Source organism: Lipotes vexillifer, unplaced genomic scaffold (assembly GCF_000442215.2).
Source record: "Lipotes vexillifer unplaced genomic scaffold, Lipotes_vexillifer_v1.1 scaffold463, whole genome shotgun sequence".
Taxonomy (NCBI): Eukaryota; Metazoa; Chordata; class Mammalia; order Artiodactyla; family Lipotidae; genus Lipotes; species Lipotes vexillifer.
This window is the reverse complement of record NW_006779398.1, coordinates 1,453,594-1,461,388: the sequence shown is the minus strand read 5'-3', so window position 1 is coordinate 1,461,388 and position 7,795 is coordinate 1,453,594.

Genomic DNA, 7,795 nt, shown 5'->3' with positions numbered 1-7,795 from the left:
GGGTTTATATATGGTAGCATGAGCTTACTTAATTGGGAATTAAAGGAAATCTTGCCCTGAAATGGCTAAGATGGGGCTCTGTTGTTTTGGCTTTCAAAAACTGATTTTTACAAGTGCAGTTAAGGCTGGCGGAAGGTAAGTTCCTACCATGTCAGTCAGCCTCCTGGATCCTTGCCTGTATGGTCTACTGGAAATAAGAGTGGTAAGAGTTGTTTACTCTTTTCTAAAATAGGCTAGCTGGAGCAAATATTTGTAGGGCTAGCTCCTTGGATCCTTTGAATTGGAAAGACTTCTAAATCGTTAACAAATTTTGGAGAGCTCCATCTTTTTTTGTTGTTTGTTTTAATGTGCATTTATTTGTCACTGAGTTTGAACTTCGTCATACTTTTTTTAATTGCAGTATGGTTGATGTTTAATATTATATGGGTTTCAGGTGTACAACATAGTGATTCACAATTCTTAAAGGTTATATTCCATTTATAGTCATTATAAAATATTGGTTATATTCCCCATGTTATACAATATATCCTTGTAGCTTATTTATTTTACACAGAGTAGTTTGAGTGTATTTTATTACATCAAAATTAGTTATCTGGCCATTCACAACTGCAATGCAGTCTGGAAGGTGTGCACTTTCAGCTTTCCAGTCAGCGCTTAATGACAGACAATAAAGGATGCCATTGACAAATTTGGGAAATAGTGATATTTCAGGAGAAGATCTATAGAATATTTAGGACTAAGAATTAATATCTTTGTTAAAACAGGATAAATTTCTATAGGAAGCAAGAAAAAGAAACTATAGAAAAATGGCAAAGATTATGATTAAGAGATACCCTAATAGTTAAAAATATACATGAGATGTTAACCTCACAATAATCAACAAATTAAAAGTCTGAGATAGTGTTTACAGAAGAGCAAAATATAAAAAGGAGGATATCAAGTGCTGCTGAGGATGTGGGGAGGTGGAGAGTTTGGCCCTGCTGGGGAGCATGTAGACGGTATGGTCACTTTGAAAGCACTAAAGTAATAACCTAATGGAATTAAGTAATTACCGTATAGACTTTCAACACTAGGGAACCCTCACAATGGTGCACCATGAGGTTTTTATGAAGGTGTTTAACACAGCATTATTTGTGGTAGCAAAAAAAAAGCAGGGAATAATTGGGTCAAATTGTTGACCTGTACACAGCAGTCACAAGGAATAACCCAAGCAGACATTTAGCCACATGGATAGATCTCTAAAATATAATTTTTGTAGTCCTATACTGTTTATGTAAGTTAAACATACCCAAGCAGTAATATTTGTATTTTAAAGATTCTCACACATACGTATACAAATTAAGATATTGAAGTTGGATTGAAAGTACAAATATTACATACTTTAGGTTGGAAATTGGATTATATGGGATGAAGGGGATAAAACTCTAAAATAAAATAAAGAACAAATGAAGACCATGTGTCATGAGTTGATGGCATGATACATCCCATACTACTCATCTGACATTTCTAAAATAAACCAGTTCCTCTTGAGAAACAGGAAGGTTTGACAACCTAAGATCTGGCTTGGTGGGAGCCAGGAGGTGGGTAGATGTGGAGCAATCCCCCACAGCTCACCTCCCTTACTGTTTTTCAGCGGTCAGGTGCATCAATTTACATGGCTCTCTGGCCTCTGCAAGCATCTGTATTAAGGCCTCTGCTCTACAGAGCTTTGTTCCAGATGGGGATCTCAGGAGCGGGCGACCTCGTGGGCGTGGACCAGTTTTGTAAGCCTAACAGGGTGAGTTAGTTTATCCTAAAGGCTGTTGCTGTGCTGTTGAGTTCCCTGGGCTGAGAATCCCAAAGACAAGCAGCTCAGAAGATTTTAGAGGCCCTAAAGTCAATATTCACCCTAGGCAGGGTCCCTCAGAAGATCCAGACAGACAGAGAAATAATTGTAAACAAAGCCCGTAAAGAAATTTTTATAAGAGTGTACTGTCTTCTCCCATCATTAATAATTCAGGCAAGAGACCTGTGAAGAGCACAGACCAGGTGAGCATCTTCTCACCTTTGACTTTTCTATACTTTGGAAATGGTCAGACTTTCAGTCCCTGATTAAAGTTTCCAATTTAGCTTGCTAAAAATGTGCCAATGAATTCTGAATCCTGTAGGTTTTTGTCAGAAAATAGCAGTTTTTCCATCCATGAACTTCCTTGATTAAAATGCTAAGGATGTTCCATATTCAAGTAGCAGATTACTTGAGACAACCTTTAAAAATTAAGACCCTTTGGTATGAAGTAACAGAAATCAACTCAAAAGCTTAATTAAAAGAAAAAAAAGATATTCTTTGTAAAGAAAAGGGTTTGTCTGTAACCTATGGATGAAATTACAAATTTAACTACTACGTTCATAACTGATATGTAACAGGTACAAAAAATTAAGAAAGCTGCAATAAAATATCCTATTTAGGACAAAGGGAAAGTCAAAGGAAACCCCAACCCCTCTATACGTTGGTCACCTGTACAGAATATATATTTCATCCCCAAGGGCAGTACTAGTAAGAACAGTGAAGTAGATGGACTTCATTTCATTGAATTGCTTCTTTGTTAACTGAGACCAAGAGCCAAGAGACATTTTGCTAGAGTGTGTTAATAAAATTTTCTATCCTGTATTTGATAATGTAGGAAAAATCAACCAGAAATAGACCTGTGCTTGGCTATGTATAGATATGGACACATTATGGGTTTCTACCATTTTAGAGGAAAAAGTTTTTGTGTTTAACTCAGTTTTCTACCACCAGAGTACCTACACTAGAGATTAATGTGCATTGCAGTAAACACCCACTGTTGTGACAATCCTGGTGAACACTAGTTAGTTCACATAGGTAGCTGAAGTACGGACTTTGGAAGTCTGCTCCTGAGCTACTAAAATCACTTACACAGCTTCTAATATTGGGCAGTTTACTGCCAATGGTGATATGAATGTTATAAAATGCAGACTAGGACCCGGATTTCAGGAATTTTGTACTATGTTTCTCCAAAATGCACTAGATCTCACTGAGGGTGTCTACTGCTAAATGTCGGGGGGAAAGCAAGATAGGTCTGGAACGTCTTAGCTGATGGGGAAACAATGATAGTTTCAGAGATTTCTGGGGTTAGTATTAAGAGGGGAAAAGAGGCCAGCCCTACAGAAGTGAACAAGTCAGTTACTACCATAAAGTGAAACAGGTTGAGTTTGTACAGAAATTTTGGTTTCATAATACTTAAAAAAAAAAAAAAGTGACATTAAGTGTGCTCACAACAGACTATGGAAAGACAATTGTATTAAACACATGAATTTCAGTTGAGGAAAAGGTACTGAATGAATGATATTATGAGCATTGCACATAAATTACTACTGAGAAAAGTCCATTTGTATTTCCTTAATAATGAGTATCAGTAATCTCAGCTGTCCAGATTAGGTGTTTGTTCCTCCCCATCTCTCCCTATGGAAGGTTGCGTGGAGTCACAGGCAGGCTGATCTCCTGATGGTAACTCCTCACTCTTGGTGGCTGCGTGGTTTCTCTGTATCATAAGACACACAGTTAATAGCTCATCCTATTTATTCATCATTGACAAGTAAGCCTGCTTTTGAGTTAACAAACTCTGAAGCAGTTGCCTTGCTCTGATACACAGCAGTAGAGAGACCAGGGCTACCATAAGACGGGCTCAGCTCTGGTGGTCAGACAGGACTGCTGCTTGTGTCACATCTCTCCTTCCTGGTTACTGACCTGAGATTCATCTTTACTCCTTCATCTTTTCCGGAAGTGGGAATTGTATGTGTGTGTGTATAGGTAACACAGATAAGTCATGGTGCATATGCTGCCCATCACATTCATCCTGAGGCTGACAGTTCTTAGATTAAGAAATTATCCCATCATTGGACTTAGGTAGTTGTTGCTGCTTCAACATTGGCCACTCGACCCACTACATACAACTCTTCTGTTTTGTTTTTGAGATCCCTAATGCTGAGTGCTTAATTTAGGTGGAGCATTTGGGTGAGTTAGGAGGGTTGGAATAGATTGCCTTTAAATGTCACTAATATGAGTCATCCTCAATGAATTGGAAATAAATAGTGCACACTCTAGTGGATAATTTCAGAACTGGCATAGCCTGTTTGTGCAAAACAGGTCAGGACTGGGTCAGTTCATGGTAGCAGCATTACACACTCTTGGCACCCTTTCATCTGTAAGTTAGTGGTTGCTGCCTTTGTGGTAACAGAAGGAGTCTGAAAGCTTAAGCACAGGACCCGAAGAACAGAATGGCTGGAGGTGTGTGTGTGTGTGTGTGTGTGTGTGTGTGTGTGTGTGTGTGTGTGTGTAGGGTGCAGTGGAGTGCTTGCTGCTTCACTCCACTGCCCTTTGTAAAATGTTAGAGAAGGGGGTGAAGTTTGGAGAGACACTCTTCTCAAAGAAAAGCAAGTCAGAGTGTCTGGCTATCATGCTATTGAAATATAAAAGTGCAAGAAAAACTGATTGAGAAGTTAGAAAAATTCTCCTAATTCTCATTCTACTAAAATCACTTGGTGCATAGGGAATTGCTCAAAAAAGTGCCATTAGAGGTACTAAAATATAAGCTTTCCCTGTATTCTGTAGTCTCTCTCTCAAATTGTCAGTGTTTTTAATTTGCTATTTAGTGTCATAGTAAGTATAAATGTATATATAATTTTTAATTGTTAGCATAAATTTTATCATTCATCTTTATATTATACAAAGCCAGTTCTAAATGCAAATATAAGAACACTTAATTTGTTTGCAGAGTCACTGAAATTATATAATTTGTATTTCATACAGGCATATGTAATTTGTTCTTACCAGATGAGGGAAAAAACTAACTCAACTGTTTTTATTTCACTTCTTGATGTATGCAAAATATGGGCTACTCTGTCTTTCCCTTTTTTCCCTTAACTTCTATGTCATCATTTTCAGTGTAAGTGGTTGGTTAATACAGGGAATTAACACAAATAAGAAAAGATGTGATAGGGTTTCTCAGTCTTTAATGTTTCTCAGGCCACCATTGACTTTTTTCTGAGCTGGGAATGGAATGGGGAGTGTGGCCTTTTGGGACTGTCTGAGGTTATTAATTATAGGAATAAACTTTTTTTTCTGGTTTCACTGTCTTTCCTTCCTCCGAGTTCCTTTTGTTTAAGTTGGTGCTCATCTTAGATATTTAAAGAGTTCCTCAAATCTGATGATCCTGGGCTTTTTGTGCATAATTAAAAATGAGTCACTAGAAAGTGGGTTAGAAGTTGTGTATGTGTGCATCAAGCTTCTGACTCCTGGGTTCACTGTGGGATGGACAGATATTGAAACTACCTTTTGGTCAGAGGATGCCAAAAACTTACTCTGTGGGTATCTTGTGTCTCTAGCTGTTCAGTTTCTCCAGAGAAGAATTCTGGTCACAGTAAAAGGCTTTAGAGTCTGACAACTCAATATGTACATTTTCATTAATCCCTATTTCAATCTTACACTTTGCCATAGTCATTGCATCCTTCATTCTAGACTCTTGTTGCTTAGGTTTCCTCAAAGAATAGATCTTTCAGCTTCTTTTGGGAAAGTACTAAAGGGGTAGTTACTTTTTCTGCTTGATTGCGGAAGAGAGCTGGCAAGTCCACCTACTCCCTATTTAGACTGTCAATAAATCCACCTGCATTCCAATTCACACCTAACATTTACCTGGCATCACACCTAACCATGAGCCTTTTGTGGTGATGTAGGGTGTTGGTTCATTTCCTGTCATTATTCTCTCTATATAAGCTCTTTTTTTTTGGCTGCGTTGGGTCTTTGTTGCTGCACGCGGGCTTTCTCTAATTGCGGCGAGTGGGGGCTACTCTTCATTGTGGTGTGTGGGCTTCTCATTGTGGTGGCTTCTCTTGTTGCAGAGCATGGGCTCTAGGCCCACAGGCTTCAGTAGTTGTGGCTCCCGGGCTCTAGAGCGCAGGATCAGTAGTTGTGGCGCACTGGCTTAGCTGCTCCGCGGCCTGTTGGATCTTCCCGGACCAGGGATCAAACCCATGTCCCCTACATTGGCAGGTGGATTCTTAACCACTGTGCCACCAGGAAGTCCCTCTATAAGCTCCTAAAAGTTTCTCAAATCTGCTAAGTCAGTTACTACCACTCCATCAATTTTCCATCCTTGAAAATTAAAAAAAAAAATTTTCTCTGCAGTTGTTTTGTCTCCTATTCGCTTTGCCTTTTGGTTTATATCTTTTTATCCCCCTTAACTACCACTTTAGTAGGGTTCAAGGACAAAGAGGAGCCTAGGGTTAATTTGCCATGTTTAACTAGAACGCAAATGAATTTTTTAAGGGAAGGTTTTTTCATCTTTTTCTTGTAGTAGGTATACGGGAAGTGCCAAAGAATAAGATATTGCTAAAAACCCTGGGTCTTCTGGAATATACCCATTCCAATTGCTAGAAGCCAATATTTTGCCTTTCAGCTTGCTACTTTAGGATGAGACAGATTTTGTGGCAATTCGTCAAACTGTATTGTTACCTGATCTTCAGAGCTCAGATTACTGAGTCCATGGGGAATTGTCTTTCTTTGACAAAGCTGCATCACCTCTCCTTTTGTTTCCTGTCAACTTTCAGATGAGTCGGGTTGTCTCTCTGTGCCTCAATTTTATGAATGCTGAAAGAAGTAGCCAACATCCTATGATAGGGGTGATAGCATTTTCCTACCATCTTGCCTACGGCTCAAGCCTCTGTGATTATTTGGTCTGAATCCAGAAGGTAACAGGTAGTAGTTTAACCAACTGTTTCACTACCTTCATAAGATATACATATTAATGAAAGTGTACATATTGAACTGTTGGATTCTAAAGCTCTGACCTTCAAAAAGATACTCACTCCCATCCTACTTGGATTCAGCCATATCAAAATTTTATGTTCTATCACTGTAAGAACCAGACTCTGGGTTGTAAATAACCATAATCAAACTCAAAATCACCTCCTAGAATCCATGGAAGAATTGAACAACCAAGCTTCAGAGAAGTAGCTGGTCCTCACAAGCAGCTTGAGAGCAGGGATTTGAATGCCATCAGGATATAACCTCTCTCATCTCTGATGTTCTGTATGTCACCGTCATCACTTTTTGTTTGTTCCACAGGGAGTTGAATATAAGCCATCAATAGTTCATGAGTTTTCCATATTAAATTTTCCACTAACACTAAAGACTGACCTACTTTCTCAGTTTCAGTCCAAAAAAATCCCCAGGAAGGGCTTTACTTGGCCCAGCTTGAATGAGTATCCACATCTGGGCCAATCAGCTAGGGTCCTGGGGTGAAGTCAGGTAAGAGTGTCATCTCCCAAGGGGCCATCTGGATGGGGTAGTTGTGGTGACAGTGACACATCCTTGGAAAAGTAAGAGCAGGGGCTGGCAAGAGAATATCTTAGATATTCACCATGAACTAACCTTGAGTTTTGAGCAGAATTTTCTGTTAGTTCAAAATACGTGTAATACCATGTTCCTTGTACACATCAACTTAAAGTGTAGCTATTAGAGGCAAAGGGAATATATTTTCCATTGTCATTTCAAACCCTTAACTCTTTTTCACTCTGAAATAACCAGCTTATAACAACAAGGCTGATAGCTCACTTTAAGATCAGAAATGTGACGGCACTTAGTGATTTTGACACTCTCAATAGGAAAACTCTTGGAGTATCGATGACCTGAGTTATTTAGAACAAAAGATACTTTTAACATAATAGACCTCAATAAATATTTTGGATGTTGGTGGTAGTGAAATGTTTAACCTGAAATTAGAAGCAAATTGAACCATGA